The sequence below is a fragment of the Ursus americanus genome, chromosome 18, assembly GCF_024610735.1.
Source record: "Ursus americanus isolate L20-20 chromosome 18, mUrsAme1.1.p, whole genome shotgun sequence".
Lineage (NCBI taxonomy): Eukaryota > Metazoa > Chordata > Mammalia > Carnivora > Ursidae > Ursus > Ursus americanus.
Window position 1 is genome coordinate 22,343,323 of NC_142144.1, and position 25,545 is coordinate 22,368,867.

The 25,545-nt window shown below is 39.2% G+C and overlaps 1 long non-coding RNA gene across 3 annotated transcripts in view; it reads right to left on the reverse strand.

Moving 5' to 3' along the window:
- The window catches only part of LOC123803386 (uncharacterized), a 32,042-nt gene extending 9,075 nt beyond the window's left edge, over window positions 1-22,967 (reverse strand). The window contains exons 1-3 of one of the 3 annotated variants that reach the window (XR_015727355.1): window positions 22,529-22,944; window positions 22,128-22,224; window positions 17,604-21,381 (exon numbers count right to left, since the gene is read on the reverse strand). This is a non-coding gene — a long non-coding RNA (uncharacterized LOC123803386). Of the gene's footprint in view, window positions 1-17,603; window positions 21,382-22,127 lie in introns of those variants that run through there. The other 2 variants (XR_015727354.1, XR_015727353.1) reach the window with 2 other exon arrangements.
- Window positions 22,968-25,545: the final 2,578 nt, after the last annotated feature.

Consider the following 25,545-nt stretch of genomic DNA (forward strand, 5'->3'; position numbering starts at 1 on the left):
AAAACAGTATAGAACTGGCACAAAAATAGAGTCATAGATCGATGGAACAGAATAGAAAGCCCAGAATTAAATCCACACTTGGATGGTCAATTAACCCACAACAAAGGGGGCAATATACAATTAGGAAGAGACCATCTCTTCAATAAATGGTGCTGGGAAAACTGGACAGCTCCATGCGAAAGAATAAAACTAATCCACTTTTTACACCATATACAAAAATAAACTCAAAATAGATTAAAGGCCTAAACAGGAGGCCTGACAACATAAAACTAGAACTTTGCAATGCTTTGGCATTGGCCACAGCAACATTTTTCTAGATAGTCCTCCTCAGGCAAAGGAAACAAGCAAAAATAAACTATTAGGATTACGCCAAACTATTGGGACTGCACAGCAAAGAAAACCAACAGAATGGAAATGCAGCCTATCAAACAGAAGATACTTTCAAACGATCTGACAAGGGGTTAATATCCAAAATATAAAGAACTTATACACACCCAAAAAGTCTGATTAAAAAATGAGCAGAGAAGGACACCTGGGTGGCTCAGTCAGTTGAGCATCCAACTCTTGATTTCAGCTCAAGTCATAGTCTCAGGGTCCTGGGATTAAGCCCCATATTGGACTCTGTGCTCAGCGTGGAGTCTGCTTGAAATTTCCCTCCCTCTCTCTCTGCCTCTGGCTCTCACCGTGCTGTCTAAAGTAAATAAAATCTTTAAAAAAAAAATGGGCAGAGAATCTGAATAGTCATTTTCCCAAAGACATCCAGATGGCCAAGAGACACATGAAAAGATGCTCAACATCACCCATCAGGGAAATGCGAACCAAAACCACAGTGAGATATATCCCCTTACACCTGTCAGAATGGCTAGAATAAAAAAAAAGACAAGAAATCACAAGTGATGGTGAGGAGATGGAGAAAAATGAACCCTTATGCACTGTCGGTGGGAATGTGAATTGGTATATAGTCACTGTGGAAAACAGTATGGAAGTTCCTCAAAAAAAATTAAAATAGAGCTAGCATGCAATCTAGTGATTCCACTACTGAGCATTTACCCCCAAAAAACTAATTTGAAAAGATAGCTGCACCTCCATGTTCATTGAAGCCAAGATGTGGAAACAACCCAAGTGTCCATCAACAGGTGAATGGATAAATGTGATTATGTGAATGCACATACGTACACATAGATGTGATATATATGCATATACACACACACACGTGCACACAATAGATTACTCAGCCATAAAAAAAAAGAGATCTTGCCATTTGCAACATGGATGGACCTAGAGGGTAGTATGCTAAGTGAAATAGGTCAGAGAAAGACAGATTCTATATCATTTCACTTATATGTGGACTCCAGAAAAACAAAAAGTCCAAAAGCAGAAGCAGATCCATAAATACAGAACAAACTGGTGGTTGCCAGAGCTGAGGGAGTTGGGGGGAGGGGTGCACAAAATGGCTGAAGGTAGTGGGCGGTACAGGCCTCCAGTTACAAAAATGAAAAAGTCCTGGAAATTGAAAGGTACAGCACAGGGAATATAGCCAATGGCATTGTAATAGCTCGTTGGTGACTCTCGGTAGCTACACTTGTGGGGAGCTCAGCATAACATATAGAGTTGTTGAACCACAATGTTGTACACCTGAAGTCGATGTGACTGTGTGTCATCTATACGTCAACAGACATGCTTTGATGAAGGGGGGAAAAGGAAAAAAAAAAAAGGAAGCCTAAAAGTTAGAAGGAATAACAACTGTCAGAGCATAAACAAATGAAATAGAGACCACGAAGACGACAACCAAACAGATCAGTGAACCCAAGAACTGGCTCTTTGAAAAGGTAAACAAAACTGACAAATCTTTAGATGAACGCAAGGACAGGAAAAAAAAAAAAAGGAAACTCAAAAAAGAAATGAAAGATGTTACAACTGATACCACAGAAATACAAAAGATCTGAAGAGGCTACTGATAAGATGTGCCAACAAGTTGGACAATGTAGAAGAAATGGTTAAGTTCGCAGAAACATACAACCTTCCAAGACTGAATCATGAAGAAATAGAAAGTCTGAACAGACTGATTTGCTAGTATGGAGTAATCGAAAATTTCCCAAAAACAATGATGACAACAACAACAAAAGCTACATGACCAGATGGATTCACTGGTGAATTGTATCAAATATTTGAAGAATACTAATCCTTCTAAAACTCTTCCAAAAAAAAAAAAAATAGAGGATGAAAGAACATTTCCAAACTCCTTTTTTGAGGCCGGCATTACCTTGATGCCAAAACCAAGACAAGAGCATTGCAAAAAAGAGTAAATGATAAGGCCAATATCCCTCATGAACATAGATGCAAAAACATTCAAGTGTTAGCAAGCGGAATTCAACAATACAATAAGAGGATCATATACCACGACCGAGTGGGATTTATTCCAAGGATATAAGGATGGTTCAGAACCCAGGAAAGTCTATCAACATGGTATACTACACTAACAAAACGAAGGAGAAACGTTTCATGATCACACCAATAGATGCCAGAAAGCATGACAAAATTTAACATCCATTTATCATAAAAATTCTCAGAGTAGGTGTAAAGGGAACATACCTCAACATAATAAAGGCCATATATGTTGAACCTGTGGCTAACATTATGCTCAATGACGAAAAGCTGAAAGCTTTTAGTCTAAGACCAGGAATAAGACAAGGATTCCCCACTCTCACCATTTTTTAGTCAACATAGTCCTAGTCAAAGCAATTAGGCAAGAAATGGAAAAAAAGACATCCAAATTTGAAAGGAAGTAAAACTGTCACTATTTGCAAATGACATATCATATATAGAAACCCTGAAGATTTCATACACACACACACCCACACATACACACACACACACACACACACACACACAAAACCACCATTCGAATAAATGAATTAAGTTACAAGATACAAAAATTGATACACAGAAATCTTTGTTCCCATACACAAATGAACTATCAGATTATAAAAAGAAATTTAAAAAGTCCCATTTACAATTGCATCAAAAAGAACAAACTGCCTAGGAATGACTTAACCAAGGAAGTGAAAGACACATACGCTGAAAACTCCTAAGACCTTTATGAAAAAAATTGAGGATGACACAAATAAGTGGAAAGATACTCTGTGCTCATGGATTGGAGTATTCTTAAAATGTCTGAAATACCCAAAGCAATCTACAGACTCCATGCAATCCTCATTAAAATTCCAATGTCCTTTTTTGCACAAATAGAACAGTCCTAAAATTTTTATGGACCCACAAAATAGCCTAAGCAATCTTGAGAAAGATTGGAGCTGGAGGCATCACACTTCCTGATTTCAAACTATTACAATCCTATAGTAAATAAAACAGTATGGTATTGGCATAAAAAACCAAATACATAGATCAATGGAATGGAATAGAGAGCCCAGAAGTAAATCCACGAATAAAGATGCACGCAAATATAAACGGAATTGTGGGTTTGGGGATAGAAAGATGGAATGGTCATCTGATGGTTTCTATTTTCTAAGATGAAAGTAAGAGGAAAGCAAGCAGGCAATTTTAAAGGAGAAAGTATGAAACAGTAGTTGTCAAAAGGGGGAAGTACACGATGGTTTCTAGGCAGGACTGAGTGCCCATGAGAAGTTTGTTAGGACTTCAAAACCCTGTTCTGTGCTCCTCCAGCCGTTCAGCTGCTTCAGGGAAGGCAATCAAAGGTAGAGAGAATGCAAGCAGCATAGGGTTTTAGGAGGTGAGTGCAATAGAGGGAGGAAGCAAATGAGTAGACCATATTTTCAGAGGACGGACTACACTGATGCAGTGTTTTTATAAAAGGAAATTATCACAGCTGGATAAAGGTAAAAGCGAAGCTAGGAGGAGCCTGGTGGAGTTAGAAAAGCAATGGAGTCTGGGGATCAGAGGTCTTGACAAGGTCAAAAAAAGATGGCAGTGGGAGTGATTGAACAAGTGAAGGGACAGATGGGAGATGAGGAGCAGGGCAGGATTTCAGAGGTAATGCAGATTCCAGGGAAGATAAGGACTAAGTGACCATGAATGGGTGGAGAGGTGGGATAGAGGAAAGTGGTTGGAACACAGCAAGTCAAGGATTGGAGACCAGGGGATTACGTGATTGCTGAGAAAGAAAATGAGAATAGGGATAAGAAAATTACTAGGTGAACCATCTTTACTGAATGAGGGGGTTCGTAGACAGCAGAGGGCAGCAATAATGAGGGTTAAGAAATTGGTATAATGATGTGAATGAGTTTCAAAGGAGCGGGAAATTTTGCAGAGAGTAGTTTATAAAGGGCACGAGGGCAAGCACAAAATCCAATCACTTCCTGACTCTGGGTATGTGGAATGTAAAAGATTAGGAAGGAAGAACCCTTACAATATTTCAGTTAAGGAAGGAGTAATGTTCCAAGAATACATTGAGGGGCAACTAATATTTGATAAAGCAGGAAAAAACATCCGGTGGGAAAAAGACAGTCTCTTCAATAAATGGTGCTGGGAAAATTGGACAGCTACATGCAAAAGAATGAAACTTGACCACTATCTCACACCATACACAAAAATAAACTCCAAATGGATGAAAGACCTTGATGTGAGACAGGAATCCATCAAAATTCTAGTGGAGAACATAGGCAACAACCTCTACGACATCGGCCAAAGCAACCTTTTTCATGACACATCCCCAAAGGCAAGAGAAACAAAAGATAAAATGAATTTATGGGACTTCATCAAGATTAAAAGTTTCTGCACAGCCAAGGAAACAGTCAGAAAAACTAAGAGGCAGCCCACGGAATGGGAGAAGATATTTGCAAATGACACTACAGATAAAGGACTGGTATCCAAGATCTACAAAGAACTTCTCAAACTCAATACACGAGAAACAAATAAACAAATCAAAAAATGGGCAGAAGATATGAACAGACACTTTTCCAATGAAGACATACAAATAGCTAACAGACACATGAAAAATGTTCAAAATCATTAGCCATCAAGGAAATTCAAATCAAAACCACACTGAGATACCACCTTACGCCAGTTAGAATGGCAAAAATAGACAAGGCAAGAAACAACAATTGTTGGAGAGGATGTGGAGAAAGGGGATCCCTCCTACATTGTTGGTGGGAATGCAAGTTGGTACAGCCACTCTGGAAAACAGTGTGGAGGTCCCTTAAAAAGTTAAAAATTGAGCTACCCTATGATCCAGCCATTGCACTGCTGGGTATTTGCCCCAGAGATACAGACGTAGTGAAGAGAAGGGCCATATGCACCCCGGTGTTCGTAGAGCAATGTCCACGGTGGCTAGATCGTGGAGGGAGCCGAGATGCCCTTCGACAGATGACTGGATTAAGAAGTTGTGGTCCATATATACAATGGAATATTACTCAGCTATCAGAAAGAACGAGTTCTCAACATTTGCTACAACATGGACGGCACTGGAGGAGATAATGCTGGGTGAAATGGGTCAAGCAGAGAGAGACAACTATCATATGATTTCTCTCATCTATGGAACATAAGAACTAGGAAGATCGGTAGGGGAAGAAAGGGATAAAGAAAGGGGGGGTAATTAGAAGGGGGAATGAAACATGAGAGACTATGGACTATGAGAAACAAACTGAGGACCTCAGAGGGGAGGGGGGTGGGGGAATGGGATAGACTGGTGATGGGTAGTAAGGAGGGCACGTATTGCATGGTGCACTGGGTGTTATACGCAACTAATGAATCATCAAGCCTTACATCGGAAACCAGGGATGTACTGTATGGTGACTAACATAATAAAAAATCATTAAAAAAAAAAAAAAGAATACATTGAGGATACAGAGGGGGCCCCTGATCTAGATTCCAGCAGATCCTTTGAGAGAGATTGGGAGGGAGGGAAAAAGGGCAGGGCAGGATTTGATCAGATTAAGGGCATGGCTCCTACTCCTGGCAGTACATTAGAAAGTTTTAGAGGAGCTTTTGGAAGGTTTTAGAGGAGCTTTACGCAACTAGTTATGTACAAGAGAAAACCTCAAAGAATATCAGCTGATTCTTCAGCAGAAATTTTGCAGGCCAGAAGGGAGTGACACGATATACTCAAAGCGCTGAAAGAAAAAAACCTACAGCCAAGAATACTCTATCCAGCAAGGCTATTGTTCAGAACAGAAGGAGAGATTAACTTGTTTGGGAAACTCTTTAAGGAATTCATGACCACTAAACCAGCCCTACCAGAAATGTTAAAGGGGACTCTGAAACAGAAAGTGGAACAGAAAGACCATAAGTAGGAGTAAGAAAAGCAGCACAGAAACAGTAAAAAATAAGTATACCCAAAAAAATTAAATAAAAATCAGTCAAAGGATTGACAAAAGGAAAGGAGGTAATATATGACACCATATACCTAAAAACGTGGGAAGGAGGAAAGGAGTAAAGAATGATTTCAAACCTCAGCAACCATCAACTTAAAAGACTGCTATACACATATGATATTATATGCAAATTACATGTGTGTTACAAATCAAAATTACAAGCTACAAATTCGTTCAAAAACCAGTACATAATTCAATCAAAAATTACAAATCAAAAACCAGTAAATAAATATGCAAAAAAATAAACAGCAAGGAATCCATGTATATCACTAAAGAAAGCCAGCAAACCATGTAAGAAAGAAACGAACTACAAAAACAACTATTAAACAAAATAGTAATAAGTACATATCTATCTATCAATAATTACTTTAATGGAGTAAATGGAGTAAATGCTCCAATCAAAAGATCCATCTATTTGCTGCCTGCAAAAAGACCTAAAGACACACGCAAAGTAAAGGGATGGAAAATCATTTATCATGCAAATGGAAGTGAAAAGAAAGCCGGGGTAGCAGTACTTCTATTGGACAAAATAGACTTTAAAACAAAGGACACTATATAATCATAAAGGGAATGATCCAACAAGAAGATATAAATATTTATAAAGATGTAAATATTTATACATCTAACATGGGAGCACGCAAACATATAAAGCAGCCTAATAACAAAGGAAGTAAATCAATAGTCATACAGTAATAATAGGGGACTTTAACACCCCATTTACATCAATGGATAGGTCACACCCAAACAGAAAGTCAACAAGAAACAGTGTCTCTGAGTGATACATTGGACTAGATGGATCTAACATATTCAGAACATTCCATCCCCAAATGGCAAAATATACATTCTTTTCAAGTGCACATTGCATATTCTCCAAAATAGAACACATATTAGGCCATAAAACAAGTCTCAACGAATTTTAAAAGATCAATTTCCAACCTCAATGCTATGAAACTAGAAATGAATTGGAAGGAAAAAATCTGGGAACAAACATAAATACGTGGAAGTTCAATAATATTCTACGAATCAATGAATGGGCCAACCAAGAAGCCAAAGAGGAAATAAATATATGGAGACAAATGAAAATGAGAACACAATGGTCCAAAAATCTTTGGGATGCAATTCTAAGAGGGAAGTTTATAACAATACAGGCCTACATCAAGAAGAATAATCTCCTTCCTCTCCCACTCCCCCTGCTTGTGTTCCCTCTCTCGCTGGCTGTCTCTCTCTCTGTCAAATAAATAAATAAAATCTTTAAAAAAAAGAAGAAGAAGAAAAATCTCAAATAACCTAACCTTATACCAAAAGGAGCTAGAAAAAGAAGAACAAACAAAACCCAAAACAGAAGGAAGGAAATAAAGATTAGAGCAGAAGTAAAGGAGATTTATATTATATGTAAAAGAATCAATGAAACCAGGAGCTGGTTCTTTGAAAAATTCAATAAAATTGATTAACTAAAAAAAAAAAAAAAAAAAAAGACTCAAACAAAATCAGCCATGAAAGAGAAGAACCACCAACATTACAGAAATACAAAGGATTATAAAAGGATATTATGAAAAGTAATATGCCAACAAATCGGGCAACCTAGGAGAAATGGATAAATTCCTAGAAACATAACCTCCCAAAACTGAATCAGGAAGAAATAGAACACCTGAAGAGACCAGTTACCAGCAAATGAATCTGTAATCAAAATATTCCCAACAAAAGTCCAGGACCAGATGGCTTCACAGGTGAACTCTACCAAACATTTAAAGAAGACTTAATACCTATTCTTCTCAAACTATTCCAAAAAATAGAAAAGGAAGGAAAACTTCCTAATTCATTCTATGAGGCCAGTATTACCCTGATACCAAAACCAGATACGGACACTCCAAAACAAGAGAACTACAGGCCAATATCTCTGATGACCATAGATGCAAATATCCTCAACAAAATATTAGCAAAAAGAAGCCAACAAAACATTAAAAAAATCTTTCAATATGATCAGGTGGAATTTATTCCTGGAATACAAGGGTAGTTCGATATTAGCAAATTAACCAACGTGATACATCCACAAGGATAGAAATAATGAGTTCAACAGATGCAGAAAAAGCATTTGACAGTTTCAATATCTAGTCACGATAAAACCCTCAACAAAGTACATTTAGAGGGAACATATTTCAACCTAATAAAGGCCATATATGAAAAACCCACAGTGAACATCCCACTCAATGCTGAAAAACTGAGCTTTCCCTTAAAGTTAGGAACAAGACAAGAATGTTCACTTTCGCCACTTTTATCTGACATAGTACTAGAAGTCCTAACTACAGCAATCAGACAAGAAATGAAAGGTATCCCAATTGGTAAGGAAGAAGTCAAACTTTCACTATTTGCAGATGACATGATACTACATACAGAAAACCCTAAAGACTCCACCAAAAAATGACTAGAACGGATAAACGAATTCAGTAAGGATACAAAAAAAATCTATATACAGAAATCCATTGCATTTCTGTACATTAGTAATGAATTTACAGAAAGAAAAACCAATCCTATTTAGAATTGCACCAAAAAGAATAGAATACCTGGGAATAAGCCCAACCAAGGAGGTAAAAGACCTGTACTCTGAAAACAAAACAAAACAAAAAAACATTGAAGAAACTGAAGTTGATACAAACAAATGGAAAGATATTTTATGCTCATGAATGGACAATATTGTTAAAAAGCCCACACTACCCAAAATATTCTACAGGTGTAACGCATTCCCTATCAAAACATCAATAGTATTTCTCACAGAACTGGAACAAATAATCCTGAAATTTGTATGGAACCACAAAAAGACCCCAAATAACCAAAGCAATCTTAAAGAACTGGAGGTATCATAATCCCAGATTTCATGATATACTATGAAGCCATAATCATCACAGTAGTATGATATTGGCACAAAATAGACACATAAATGAATGGGACAGAAAAGGGAGCCCAGTAGTAAACCCATGATTATATGGTCAATCTTTGACAGAGGAGGCAAGAATATGCAATGGGGAAAAGGCCAGGTAACAAATTATATTAGGAAAACTGGACAGCTACGTACAAAAGAATGAGATTGGACCACTTGATTATATTGCACACAAAAATAAACTCAAAATGGATTAAAGACATAAATGTGAGACATAAAACTCCTAGAAGAGAGCACAGGTGGTAATTTCTTTGACATCAGCTGAAACATTTTTTGTAGATAGGTCTTCTGACGCAAGGAAAACAGAAGCAAAAATTAACTATTGGGACTACATCAAAATAAAAAGCTTCTGCACAGCAAAGGAAACAAAAAGACAACCTAGTGAATGGGAGAAGATATTTCCAAATGACCTATCTGATAAAGGGTTAGTATCCAAAATATATAAAGAACTGATACAACTAAAACACCAAAAAAAAAAAAAAATCCAGTCAAGAAATGGGCAGCAGACATGAGTAGACATTTTTTCCAAAGAAGACATCCAGGTGGCCAACAGACACATGAAAAAATGCTCAACATCACTCATCGTCAGGGAAATACAAATCAAAACTACAATGAGATATCCCCTCACACCTGTCAGAATGGCTAAAATTAAAAACACAAGAAACAGCAAGTGTTGGTGAGGATGTGGAGAAAAAGGAACACTCATGCACTGTTGGCCAGAATGCAAACTGGTGCAGCCACTGAGGAAAATATGGAGGTTCCTCAGAAAATTAAAAATAGACCTACGCCATGATCCAGCAATCTCACTGCTGGGTACTGGGTACTTATCCCAAGAATATAAAAATACTAATTTGAAAAGATACATGCACCCCTTTGTTCATAACAGCATTATTTACAATAGCCAAAATATGAAAGCAACCGAAAGGTCCGTTGATAAACCCAAAAATAGACTCTGAACTATAGAAAACAAATGGTTACCAGAGGGGAGGTGCAGGCTGGGGGGGGGGGTGCTGGGTGATGGTTGAAATAGGTGAAGGGGATTAAGAGTACACTTATGACGAGCACAAGGTAATGTATAGACTTGTTGACTTGCTATATTGTACACCTGAAACACTAATAATAACACTAATTGTTGACTTGCATATTGTACACCTGAAACACTAATAATAACACTATATTAACTATATTGGAATTTTTTTAAGAAGTGGTAAAATTAATTCGATCTTAAAAAGTTAGTTAAGGAGACTCACAAAAAGAAAATATGGCAACATATGCGTAAGGCAGTGGGGGTTGGAGCAAAAATGAAATTCTTTTAGAATGCGTTCCAATTTAAGTGACCAACTTGATGCAGACTGTCAATTACTTAGGATGTTACATAGAAACTTCATGGTAACCGCAAACCAAAACCCTATAATAGATACACAAAAAAATAAAAGAAAGCCAAGGATAGCACTAAAGAAAGTCATCAATCACAAGGAAAAGAGCAAGAAGGAAGAGAAGGACTATAAAAATGACCATAAAACAATGAACGGGATGGAAATATATACCTTCAGTAATTAATTGTAAATGGTCCAAATGCTCTAATCAAAAGACATAGATAGGATTAAAAATAAAAACCACACACACCCATCCATATGCTGCGTACAAAAAATTCGTTTCAGAACTAAAGACACATACAGACTGAAAGGAAGGGGTGGAAAAAGATACTCCATGCAAATGGGGGAAAAAAAAAAGCTGGGGTAGCCATACTTATATCAGACAAAATAGACTTTAAAACAGAGACTGTAACAAGAGACAAAAGGGGCATTACACAATGATAAAGGCATAAATGTTATATTCCTGTTGGATTGATAAGTATCCATGTACTCAAAATTGCAACACCTAAATACGTAAAGAAAATATCGATAGACAAAGGGAAACCAGTAATACGATGGTGGGGGACTTTAACATTCCACTTACATCAGTGCATACATCATCCAGAAAGGGGGGGGGATCAATGGGAAAACAATATCTTTGAAAGACAAATTAGACCAGATGGGCATAACAGGACATTTTAACCCATAATAACAACATACCCATACTTTTCAAGGGCACATGGAACACTCTCCAAGATAGATCACATGTTAGGCCACAAAACAAGTCTCAAAAAGTTTAACAAGATTGAAATATCAAGCTTCTTTTCTGCCCACAATGGTGTGAAACTAGAAATCAATTACAAGAAAAAAAAAAGGAAAATAAAACCCCAAACATATGGAGGCTAAACGAATGCTACTAATCAATGGGTCAATGAGGAAATGAAAGAGAAATTAACAACAACAAAAACATACCTTGAGGCAAATGAAGATGAGTCCAAAGTCTTTGGAGGCATGGTGAAATTTCTAAGAGGGAAATTTACAGTGATACAGGCATATCTCAGAAAAAGATCAAAGCCTCAAGTTAGAAGGAAAAAAAGATCAGAACAAAAATGCAAACAAACAAACAGAAAATAGGAAGGTCAACAAAACCAAGAGCCTGTTCTTTGAGAAGATAAAGTGGTAAAGCCTTTAAGGCAGACTCCTCAAGAAAAATAACTCAAAATCAGAAATGAATGAGAAATAACTGACACCATAGAAACAAAAGTTTTATAAGAGACTTATGAAAAATATTCCAACAAATTAGACAACCCAGAAGAAATGGATAAATTCTTAAAAACACAGTCTTTCCGAACTGAATTGGGAGAAATAGAAAATCTGAACAGATTACTAATAACAAAGTTGAACTGGTAGTCAAAAACCTCTCAACTAAGCAAAGTCCAGGACCAAATGGAATCACTGGTGAATTCCACCAAACATTTACAGAAGAGTTAATACTTACTCTTCCCAAACTACTGAGTAGAAAAGAAAACACAAAACACAAAAAACAAAACACAAAGAGGAAGGAAAACTTCCAAAAACATTCTACAATGCCTGCATTACCCTGATTACAAAAACAGAGACCACACAAAAAACCCAAAACTACAGACCAACACCCCTGATGAACATGGATGCAAAAATTCTCAACAAAATATTGGCAAGCCAAATTCAACAATACATTAAAAGAATCATTCACCATTATCAAGGGGGATTTATTCTAGGGATTCAAGGATGGCTCAATTTCTGCAAAGCAGTGTGATAAACCACATTCACAACCTGAAGGATAAACATCCTATGATCAGCCCCAGTGACCCTCAGCCCACTCCAGCCACAGCTCCAGCCACAGCTCCAGCCAACCAGCCAAAGTCATCAGACACACAGTCTACGCAGGCGATGGCCATACACAAGACCACTTCTTCAAGTTTAGGAAAAGCAGCTGTTCTGCCTAATTCATAAAAACAACCACAGAAAGTCAAGCAAAATGAGGAGACGGAAGAATAAGCTCCAGATGAAAGAGCAAGACAAAACCTCAGAAAAAGAGCTAAATGAAGCAGAGATAAGCAATATGCCTGATAAAGAGTTTAAAGTAATGATTATAAAGATGTTTGCTGGACTGAAGAGTGGAGGAACTCCATGAGAATTTCAACAAAGATTAAAATATATATATATATATATATATATATATATATATATATATATATATATATATATATAAAGAACCATATATAAAGTATATATATATATAAAGTATATATATATATATATATATATATATATATATATATATATATATATATATATATATATAAAGAACCAGTCAGCACTGAAGAATACGATCACTGAAATGAAAAATACATTAGAGGGAAACAACAGACTAGTGGATGCAGAGAAACGAGTCTGTGATCTGGAAAGCAGGGTAATGGAAAGCCCCCAAGTTAAACAGCAGGAAGAAAGAAAGAAAGAATTAAAAACTACGATCATCTCAATAGAGGTTAAATTTTATCAAAGTTTTTTTCTACATCTGTTTACAGTAAAAACTCTCAACAAAGTAGGTTTAGAGGGAACATACCTCAATATAATAAAGGCCTTATATGATAAGCTCACAGCTTACTCAATGGTGAAAAATTGAGAAAGAATGTCCAGTCTCACCACTTTTATTCAATATAGTACTGGAAGCCCTAGCCGTAGCAATCAGACAAATAAAGGGCATCCAAACTGGTAAGGAAGTAGCCAAACTGTCCTGATTTGCAGATGACTTGACATTATACTAAAAAGTCCTAAATACTCTACAAACAACAACACCACCAAACCAAACCAAACCAAACCAAACCAAACCAAACCAAACACCTATTAGAATAAACACATTCAGGAAAGTTGCAGGATACAAAGTACAGAAATCCGTTTCCATACACTAATAGCAAAGTAGAACAGAAATTAAGAAAACAATCCCATTTATAATGGCACCCAGGCACCCCTACAATTTAAAGAACACACAGCTCTAGAGTTGTTCCTAGTCTAGCAGAGGAAAAACAGGTCAAAACAACTGCACAGATGACTTGATCAGATCATTAGGGTTGTGAAAGCGCGATTAGTCTAGGAAGTCAGAAATTGTCTTGGGTGTTTTATCAAAGCCCCGAGGAAAGAAGAGCATCCAGGGCCTTGTCATAGTGTCACGGCAGCGTCTTTGGAGAAAGGCCAGTGATCCAATGGCTAGAATTTGGAGCAGAGCAAAGATAAAGCTGCAAGGTGAAGGCTGGGACCTTGAAGGCCTTTGAAATATGTGGCCTCTGGGTCCCTGCTTCACAAGGTTTTATGTTAGGTCGTGGTACACAAAGAAAATATGTGAGCAGCTTACTGGGTTAGAGTGCAAAGGATCTGGGGACATCTATACGTGCCATAGTGAAATGCTAGCTTATTTTAAGCCCTTTATACAAAACCCCAAAACAAACAATTAGGAAAGTTAATACAGAATTGTATACAACTTCCCCAGAAAGATCTTTTCTAATTTTTTAAAGCAAAACTTCAAGCTTTGCTTCCAGGAACATCACTTAAACGGCTTAATTGTGAAATGCAGAGAATATACAAAACACATGTGCAAAGATAAATGGAATCACTCACTGTTCTGTTTCTTGCACTTTTCTCCATGCTTGTGAATGTCATCCGTGTGCATATGCATAGTTGTACTTTTCATTTGTCCTCCTGACCGTATAGTAATCTATCCTATGGCTACACCATTCCACTGTCAACAGACTAGGATTAGTCTCAGTTTGTGTTTACAAACAATGGTGTCACGAATGAGGTTCTTTAAGGAGTAGGCTTGGAATGAAATCATGGAGTCAGAGCGATGCTTCTTAAACCTTACTGTGTCCATGAACTCACCTGCAGATCTTAAGATGCTGATCACTGATTTGGTGGGTCTGGGATTCTGCAGTTCTACCAAGCTCTCAGCTGATGCCAATGCTGCTGGACCGTGGGGCCATGTGTTGAGTCAAGTATGAATTTGCTTAAGCTTATTAAATGCCAGTTTTACTAGGTGCTACAGGAATAAGACTTTGTTACTCCGCAACCTCCCCAATTTAGTGTACTCAGACCTTTAAATTCAAATTAAATCCAACTAGTGGATGTGTAACCCTATTTTTTTTTAAAGATTTTATTTATTCATTTGACAGAGAGACAGGCAGCGAGAGAGGGAACACAAGCAGGGGGAGTGGGAGAGGAAGAAGCAGGCTCCCAGCGGAGGAGCCTGATGTGGGGCTCGATCCCAGAACGCCGGGATCACGCCCTGAGCCAAAGGCAGACGCTTAACGACTGAGCCACCCAGGCGCCCCCTGTAGCCCTATTTTTGACTTTATTTTGCATTTCTGATTAATGATGTTGAGCATTTTCACCACGCTTGTTGGCTACTCAGATTTTCTCTTGTGAAGCACCTAGTCAAGTCTTTGCCTCTATTTTTCTATGGATTGTTTATTCTTACTGGTATTTTAGCACTCATTGTCCATTCTGGATGCTAGCCTTTTATTGATTTTATGTTGCAAGTATTTTTTCAGCCGGTGACTCGTCCTTTCACCCATTTTGTAGATTTTTAAAATAGTATTGTCATTTAACATTTTTTTTAAAAGCTCATGTTAAGAATTGAGAATTTCCCTGGCCCCATTTCCTCTCTTTCCCATGACGACCATCATCCCTGACCTCTGGTACCAAACGCAATGCTACTGAGGTCACTATGCCTGGAAATCACTTCCAGTCTGTTTGGCTCTCAGGAACAGGAAGCCTCTGGAACGATCTTTGCTTATGCAGGAGCAAACTAGTGGGATCAGGCTTAGTGGCCCCTAGTTTCACTTCACATGAGCAGGCTCTTTCAACACAATCCATTTTTCACGAAACCTTTCAACACGATCCAAGAACCGACCAGCAAGTTGTTACCTTTGTGGAGTGTTGGAGTAAACAGAAATTTCATAACTTTGATATTGTTGAAACCTTGAAGGCAGGTAGATGACTGCTTTTAAACATCTGGAAATGTCTTTGTTTCGATAGGTTATGCTACACGCAATTCCTGGCCAAGCTTTTACAAGTTTTCTCCTCCTACCATAGCTAGTAACCATCAACGTAAAACAACAACAAACTCCAATCCCATGAAGTGATAAAAACTTGAAACAATCGAACAATGATGTTTAAGAGAAACAACAGTTCCTCTTTTTTCATAGCCCAATACAATGTTAGCACTTACAATGATAATGCCAATAGAGTTCAAATCCAGGTTGTTTTTAGATCAAATCTTTCCCAGTGATAATGCAACCAAATTTCAAAACATACGGGCACTGTTTCAGGCGTCACCCTGTAACCATGCAGAGGGCATATCAGTGACAATTGGGTGAAAAAAATCAAATATATGTGAAGACAGAGATTTGGGGGGTTTTGCAGAGGGGACTTCCACCCACCTCAGCTCACATGACACCCCTTCCCCAAGCAGCCATACCTTGGGGTTGAGCTTCCTGGGCACCTGTGGGCCCAGGAGCAGCCTGATGACTGGAAGGTCAATGTTTTGGGCCACACCTGGAGCCTGTTTGCCTTCTCCGGGATACCAGTGGGGGAGCTCTGCTCTAGGCAAGAAGGAACCTCAGAATACTTTACGGCCGGGTGAGAAAGACCAAGGGAGCAGTGGATGGTGAGAACAGTCGTTCTCCACTCTGGCTGCACAGTTCTATCTACTGGGTTTGCTTTCAGCTAGACTGGTACAGCTGCAGTCCCAGTCCCAGCAAGGCTGATTTCATTGCTATGAGTGAGGCACAGGCATCAGGAAATTTTTTAAAGTTCTCCAGGTGGTTGAAATACACAGCTGGTAATGAGAATCACTACACTGGTGTGTCCTGGAGCAGCCGTACCAGGGAGGAGTCTACGCAGGCAGAAAATGGTAAGAGGCGGGGATCTGAATTGTTACTACAGAGTTTAAGAGAAGGTGCTGGTGTAGCTCTGTAGATCAGTATTTCTTAGACTGTGGTCTGGAAACTTCCAACAAATGCAGATTCTATAGAAGCAGACTTTCTGGGGTGGGACCCACGAATCTGCATTTTAAATAAGCTCTTTCTAGGTGATTCTTAGAACACTAAACTTTGGGAAGCAGTATTTTGGAGGTAGAGCCTACAGGATTCTATCCTTACAGGCACTAATATCAAGACGAAAAACTGTAAGACTTCACTGCAGTGTTAAATGCCCCCAAGGACATCCGTGCATGCATTCACCAACAGGCATGCCCTAGAACGGACCTCAGTGAAAGAGCGTATGTGACCAGCTTCAGAGAATTAATACGCTGCTCTCCGCGTAAGCCTCGGTTTTGAGTTTGTGTCATAGCAACCATTGACTGGCTCAGCCAAGACATATTTGGGCTGTCGTGAATATGGGAGACAGGTGTTAACTGTAGAGAACAGAGAGGAATGGAATAGAAGAAATGGGTAAGAGAAAAGAACATCAATTCTTCATGGTCAACTCTTCTCGGCCAGGAGCCAACTGATTCTTGGAATACAAAGTATCATTCACCGGTTATGTTGGAGACAACTTCTTCTTGTTTCTCTCGGTGTTCCTAGTCTCGGTTCCTGAGGTTGTCGCAACGTAGGGCAGAGTTGGCAACAGTTGCACTGGGCAACCCAGGAACATTTTGCAATATTACGGAATGTAATGTGAATTACTCTTGAATTTGTATATAAACATACAGGCTTGGATGTAATGTGTGAAAATGTGATATGAGTTCTATTTCTTTATTCTGAATACTAGAATGGAGCTTCATTTTTTATAAAAGTATTTAACACAATTTGTTTTCACAAATTAAGTAAAAATGTAGGCCTTTTTGAATTTCTTTATATTTTTGTCCCTTCATTTTTGAGGCAATTTTGAATATTTATTTTAAATTTAGTGAATTTACGAGAGAGAGAGAGAGAGAGAGAGAGAGAGAGCAGGTGTGCCTGCAAGCATGGAGGCAGAGGGGCAGAGGAAGAGGGAGAGAGAATCTTAAGCAGATTTCTCGCTGAGCGTGACCCCAAGATCATGACCTGAGCCGAAACCATGAGTCGGACACTTAACCAACTATGCCACCCAGGTGCCCTGGCAATTTTGAATATTTGGAGAAAACTAATTTTTGAAGACATGAGAATTTTCTAATTTTTTTATTTTTTAACTTTTATTTTACATTTTTAGATTAAAATATATTCAAAATTTGAGTATTTGGAAACAACCACACATTATTTTTTAATCCTTTAGATCATTGACATGAGTTCAAGTCATAGTAGAAATAATGACAGGATGATAGGAGAGAAAAAACTGAAAGGGAAAAACAGAAAATTTTCAAAGAAGAAGGCTGCTGAAATTTTAAAAACTAGCAGCAATAAAAAGTTGCAGACTTTATGAGTATAAAGCTTATAAATTCAGAAATAGGACACTCTAAGTTATTAGTGAAGATTTAATTATTTATGAAAGTTAATAAGAAACTTATTCTTTTTTTTTTAAAGAAACTTATTCTGATCAAATCTACACCTTGAACTTCAAGTCTGACTAAATCCTTGCAACTTTATATTATTTGGTAAATGATTCTGTAGCTACTAATTAAAACACAGAGATGAAAAGGGAATTTCTTCATGTCAAATGCATAATTCAGAAGTAACAAATGTAACTCTGGGTTGCACCTTGTGGGATAAAATCATAGACACAAAACCAGCAGATTGATCAAAAAGGACAAACTCTCTGGTGTGTCACTATGTTTGTTGGATAATGATACTGGAAAATGTCTCTAACCCTTTTGATAGCATGAGATTTTTTCTAGCAAAACACACTGTGCTTCAAATTAATGGTAATGATTTTCCACTGGATAAACATGGTAGAAAATATAGTCTTTCATTTAACACTAAGTCTTTCAAATACAGTGTATTAAGCATGTCTTTTTATTCCGATGTCTCAACATGTGGGATCTTAGTGACCCTGATGGGACTGCCTGGCCCAGGGCCAGCCAATTCCTAGTGCTAGTAAAGGACTCACCTGTATGACTGTCATATGCAAACCAACCAATCCCGAGCCTGTGCACTTTACCACCTCTCCATCAGGCTCTTACACTCAGAGCCACGATCCACCTGTCCTCACCAACCCAGAGCCAAAAAAAAAAAAAAAAAAAAAGGATCATGTTAAAAATCCATAGTGTGGAAAATCATCAACAACAACAAAAAATCCATTGTGTGTCTATTAATAGATGAATGGCTAAAGAAGATTTGATATACAAGCATATATACACACACACACACACATACGCAACAGAATATTATTCAGCCATAAAAAAAGAATGAAATCTTGCCATTTGCAACAAGATGGATGGACCTGGAGTGTATTATGCTGAGCAAAATAAGTCAGAGAAAGACACATACCATATGATTTCACTCATATGTGGAATTTAAGAAACAAATGAGTAAAGGAAAAAAAGAGAGAGACATACAAACCAAGAAACAGACTCTTAACTCTAGAGAACACACTCATGGTCACCGGAGGGGAGGCAGGTGGGGGGATGGGAGAAATAAGTGATGGGGATTAAGGAGCACACTTGTTGTGATGAGCAGTGGGTGATGTATGAAGTGCTGAATTGCTCCATTGTACGCCCAAAACTAATATAACACTGTATGTTAGCTACGCTGGAATCAAACTAAAATTTTTTTTAAAATCCATCGTGTGAATTCCCACCATGTGTCACAAGGACGGAAGCCTAAGTTTTCCCAGTGACTTCAACTGTCTCCCACCAGCACAGCATTTGCTCCTCTTGGCTGAAAACCAAACATAGGTGTGTTTCTAAAAGTTGGAATGAAGGGCCCTCACTACTCAGGCGAGCTGAACCCACAGCTCAGATTCTAAAACCCCCAAACCCGAGGCCTGACATCACCAGGAGTGGAAGCCAGGCACGAGGCAGCTGGGGACAGTTCCTGGGCCCTGGAGCCCACTGCCAGTATTCAAACTGGCCGACCCTCAGCCTGTTTGCCCTGCCTCTCCTGCTGCTTCCCGTGCAACCCACAATAAAGGCGCTCGCCGATGGTTTCCCTCATCCTTTCCTCGCCCGGCCTGACCCTGGTGCTTCCCCATGTGGTCCTGGCACAGTATGGTCTGCCCCTCCTCACGAGAGCTGAGAGTCACAGGCTACCTTTCCAGGGGCAGACATCGCTCCGTTGACCTCATCATATCTGAAAAATAAAACTGACATTTTAAAACACAGAAAGAAGCTGGGGACACTGGCTTGTACCTTCCCAGTTCAAGGAACAGTATTTTATTATCCCCATTCCACGGCGTACCACTAGGCTTTGGGATTCTCTTTGGCCAATGTTGGTATGTATGACTGTGAACTAGATTGTCCATGTAAGCGAGATGAAACATCCCTGGCCCATCAAAAGAGACACGTGTAGGACTGCCGGAACTGGGAGAAGAAGAGGTAGTGACCAATGGATGATACCAGACAGGTCAATGCTGACCTAGAGTACTGGCTCGAAGCTCTTCTAAAAAAAACCAACCAAACAGCACACCAGCACTAAGGCAAGCGTTGTGTGTCCTGGGTGAGCGATCTTTGCTTAGCTGACTGAACGATATCTACAAAAAATAATGCAAAGTCGTATAAATGATTTTGAGACTGGGTGTTAGAATAAAACAATGAGATGAAGGATTATTATCCAGGAAGAAACATTTTAAATAGACTTCGTAGGTAGAAGAAATGATCATAATAGGTTCAAACAAGAAGTTTATACTCAGTTCCATCTGATGATGGCAGGGACAAGTGTCAAGTCAACTAGCAGGCATTACATGTATTATTGAACTACCAGAAGATACCAGGAAAGTTGATGTGAATATTTCACTCCTTTTAAAATCTATTATAAAAAGCCCAGTTATGGACGTCAGTATTGTGGGGCTGAACATCTTCCTATATGCTTATTGGCCTCTGTTTTGAAGTACCTGTCTTTTGACTATGTCTGTATTAGGTGCCTATTTTTTCTGAGTGGTTCATAGTTCTTTACATATTCTAGATGGGACTCTGCCGACTGGTCTTTCTCTATCCACTCTGCACCTTGCGTTTTTACTCTTAATAATATCTTCAATAAGAAACCAAGGATTTCTTCATTTAAATGCAGCCCATTTTATCAATGATATGCTTCACGATGAGTGGTTTTCCTGTCCTGTTTAAATTATCTTTGCCTTCCCCCCAAACTTATTCTATTATTTGTTCTAGAAGACTTACTGTCTTTTTAAATTTGGACCTAAAATTCAACTAGAATTGGGTTTTCTGTACGATGGGAGGCAGAAGTCAAGATTAATCTTCCCCACAGGGATGTCCATTCGACTAAATACTGTTTATTGAACCCTGTTTACTGCCCTCCCCGCTGCTCTACGGTGCCACCTTTGACTGTCCTCCCCACTGCTCTATGGTGCCACCTTTGTCACAAATGTATTAAGTTGTTTTATTTCAAGGGAGTTTTCTGTATTGATATGTTTATGTATGGCTTCACATTTCTTTAATTTAGATTCACTCTCCACTTGGGTCCCTAAGCGAATCCAACTTTTTGGGGAGGTAGTTATTACCAACAAATGATCCAGGAGTGTCTTCAGGTGTTCTGTCAATTGGCCTTCAAGCAAAGTACAAATTCCAGTTTCTGGATGGACCAAAATCTTTCTCCATCTCCGACTCCGTGTCTCTTCGCGTCTGCAGAATATAGGCATGAAGTCAGGACTGTTAGATACTTGGTTATCTATCCTCCATGTTCACAAACTGCCGAAAGACCCACATTGTTTCTATTTGTAATCACCTTTTCGTTGCTTTCCTTTTTTTTTTTTTTAAGATTTATTTATTCGTTTGAGAGAGTGCATGAGTGGGGGGGAGGGGCAGAGGGAGAAATCTCAAGCAGACTCCATGCTGAGCAGGGAGCCTGATGCAGGACTTAATCTCATGACCCATGAGATCACAACCTCACCTGAAACCAAGAGTCAGACACTTAACCAACTGAGCCACCCAGGTGCCCCTTCATTGCTGCTTTCATTCTCCTTTGACTATTCAAAGGAATGGCCACTCTCCCAGGAAGGCTGGGCTAAATTTGGGGCCAGAGGAGCTAGACACTCATGAAAGGCTTATTCTTTAGTGAGTCACCATTGAAGGAAGTGGGGAGGCCACCTAGGCCTGTCTCCACCCAGAAATTCTGAGGAGAAAGAACTAAGCAGTCCAGGAGGCAAGGAAAGAAATTCCAGGACATGGAAGTTTCCGGCAAATGTTTAACCTGACTCTGGGTCTCAAAAACCCTTGTGTTCTTGGGCTTATCACCTCTCCAAGTCCACCCAAACACAAAAATAGCCCATTAAAATAAATATCAGACACAAATAAAAGAAATACAATATCACAAAGAGTCAAATGTCAAAACTTGACAGGGAAGTGCGGCCAAATTGAGCAACTCTCACCTGACTAGTTCACGTGATTTCTGTAAGCCCAGGGGCCATCCGCAAAACCCGCAGGGATCCAAAATCATTTTCCAAAAGCCATCGATATAGGTGAAATCTTTGGTAGAAACAGAAGCAGAGAGGAGTAGGACTTCAGTAAATAGCCTTGGCGTTCAGTGCACACATCTGGGTCTGTGTCCAAGTCTACACGCTAGAGAGAGGCCCTGGTTTTGTTTGTAACCGCCCAGCAGAGACATGCAACTTGGACAACACGGTCTAAGCAGAGGCTCATAGCCCGGGTAACGCGACAGGGCGACATTGACAGGTCAGATAGCTGTGGGGAAGTCCCGGCAGGAAGACTCTTCTTCCCCAAATCTTTGCCACAGGTCTCAAGTTCACAGGCCGCAGTGCAGAGGACATACCTGTGTTGAGATCGGACAGAGGGCTCAGAGCAGGGAAACTGAGACCTGAAGCAGATCCCTTCTTCTACCTCCCCCACCCCGCACTCCCATATAAATGCGTCTCTGCAAAGAAACTTGCCAGGCCTGTGAACAGAAGAAAGTTTCTCCAAAGCTAGGTAGCTTGATAAGTAACTATTTAAATAGTTCAGTGGTTCTTGGCTTTGGTTGTGCCCTGGCAAGTATTAAAGCACCAAAGCCTCGCCCCCTCCTTCTGTGAGTTGGATCTGGTGGGTGTGGGTTAAGCTCTGGCATAGAAACCATAAAAAGTTACTCAAGTGATTCTTAATGTGCACTCAGGATCGAGAACCCCCAAATGAGCTTCAACACCTGAGGACGGCAGCCATGACACTATAAAACAGAAAATAGTGTCCAAGAATGTGGGGACTTTTCAGTCAATGATCAGATTTGGGATGTGTTGATTAAAGGAAAATGGACAGATTATGGAACAAGGGATCAAATTGTTCCTGGATATTAACTTCCTATTATTATTACTTCAAATTTTTTATTTTAAGGAGGCTCCATGCCCAACATGGGGCTTGAACTCACGGCCCTGAGATCGAGTCACATACTCTACCAGGTGTTCCCCTGGTTGTTAACTTATTTTTAAAGCTCATGCAAAACATTATCTGATAACCTGATTAAGGTTGTTTAATCTAGGTATTTTTTAAAGCGGGTTTTGCTAATAATAAGAAGGGGTGGACTATCTAATCTCATACCCCCACTAGACTCAGGTTTCAATACCATGGACTATGGGCTACGGGAAGGAACTCAAGCTCTTAGAGCAAAATAAAGTGTGTGCAAATTCTGTGTTGCCAGTTATCAGCTGTGGCACCCCGGGTAGGTCCTACAACCTCTCTGAGCTCCTATAATGGGAATAATCATACCTGTTTCTCAGAAGGCTTGTAGGGATGAAATGGGACAGCATATCCAAAGCATCTTGGCCTTTTTGACACTGGAAATAGGTGGATTAACGCAGGGTTATGGTAAAGATATTCAGGGCAGGTAAGAACAAGGCAATAGTCAAAAAACCCACTTGGACTTGCCTGGAGCCACTACTGAAATATTTGGGGAATGGGAGACAACCCTGCCTGGTGGGTAGCAGGCATTCTTGGCCCTAATGTTCTACCACCAGAGTGGTTCAAACACTTTCCATCTGTTTCCTTTGACTGTGGACTTACTGGTTCTGTCTTGCTCTATTCGAAGGCTCTTTAGCTGGGCCTGTCACCCTCCTGAATGGGTAGGCCTGTTCAGTAGAACTTCTACCCCTGGCCACTGTATAGGCCACTGACTAGTCATAAATGGGCCCAGGGAAGGTGGTGAGGTCGCATAGCACCGAGCATGCATAAAGAAGCCCTTTGAAGAAAGTTATAGGTTTATGGGGCCTGATACCTTGCTGGGCATCCCAACCAGCCAGAGCTCGTTAAACAGAAGAAACACCAAAACCCCTCAACTTTTCCCAGTTTTTTGCGTGGCTATGACTCAAAGTCACCACTAGAGGGCAGGCAACTTTTATTTAAGATGATGGATTTTTTTTTTTTTTACAGGTAAATAAACTGGATAAATTACAATCATTATTGGAATAATAAATAATCATAGGTAACATTTATTACATACATTCTAAAAGTTGGGAACTCCCCCAAATGCTATATGCATTGTTTAATTCAAATTACTTATTGTATTCTCTTCACCTAGTTCCTATCATAAATTATACAGTTCTTTCCTTACAACTGCATTGGAAATTCCATGAGGATAATGCCTGTTTAAGCTGCTCTTCTGCACTAATCAATTGGTTAGTGAGTCTGGAACATTATGGTAACTGAATAAGTACTTGTTGAATGAATACCTGTTGAATGAATTGAATCTTTACTGCAAAACCAAAAGGAGGAGGCTGTTATTCTTACAGTACATTGTGCTTTGTCATTAGTAAAATTGTTCTTAAATTTTGTAATATCTCTTTTTAGGTGTTTGAAATTAATTATTAAGTAGTTATTGCAGAGTGTGCCTTCAATAGCTTTTATATGCTTTCGTTTGGGGGGGTGGGAAATATTCTTTAATAGAGAGTGATAGGCATTGAGAGTGGGAAATATTCTTTAATAGAGAGTGATAGTCAAAACTAAAATCAGCAAGACCCTTCTTGAGAAGAACTGGTACTATTAACTTATTATCTTGATTAAAGGTATTGTAATTATCTGGACTGATCTGTAAATTTGCCTTCAACAAGCTCTTATAGTGCTGACCTCATGCCAGGCACTGTTCTAAGGACTTCATACCTTATAAAGGTGCTATTATTAGACCCATTTTACAGATGGGTAAATGGTAACTGTTGTTGGCCCATTTTACAGATGAGGAAACTGAGGCATGGGGGGATTAAGAAAACAGTTTCACAACCAGTAAGTGGCACAGCCAAGATGAGAACCCAGGTGTTCTGGCAGGAGACTCTGGGCACCTGGTCACCACAGTGTCTCTACAGCCCACTCACCGAGATTATACAGTCATTACATAAAGTCCTAATAGCACAGGTAATGATTCTGATAGGTCACAACAAAGTAAATTTGGGAAAACTTCCATGCATTTTTATCCTGGACTTTTCATTCTTTTGATATAATAGTGTTGGGAAAAGAAGGTCAGACGGTATCCTGGCCTCTCAAAATCTTGTTTTTAGACAGGGAGTTATTTCGTCATGGCATGATGAGAAATTATGAATAGTGATCCCCTTTCCAAAGCACCAAACACACCAGCTTGCAAAGGCCAGCCTGCTGTAGGGCAGAGCTCTTGGCTTCAACAGAAAAGCCAAAGCATACAATGCAAACATTTTTTAATATCCTCAAAATGCAATACACTTACAGCCAAGGGAGTTTTGCAATGAAAACAACAGGCAACGACCAAATGACTCAGCACTTCTGCTCCTAGGAAAAGTCACCAGAAGAACTGTAGACAAGTATTCAAAGAAAAACCTGTATGTAAATCTTCATAGCAGC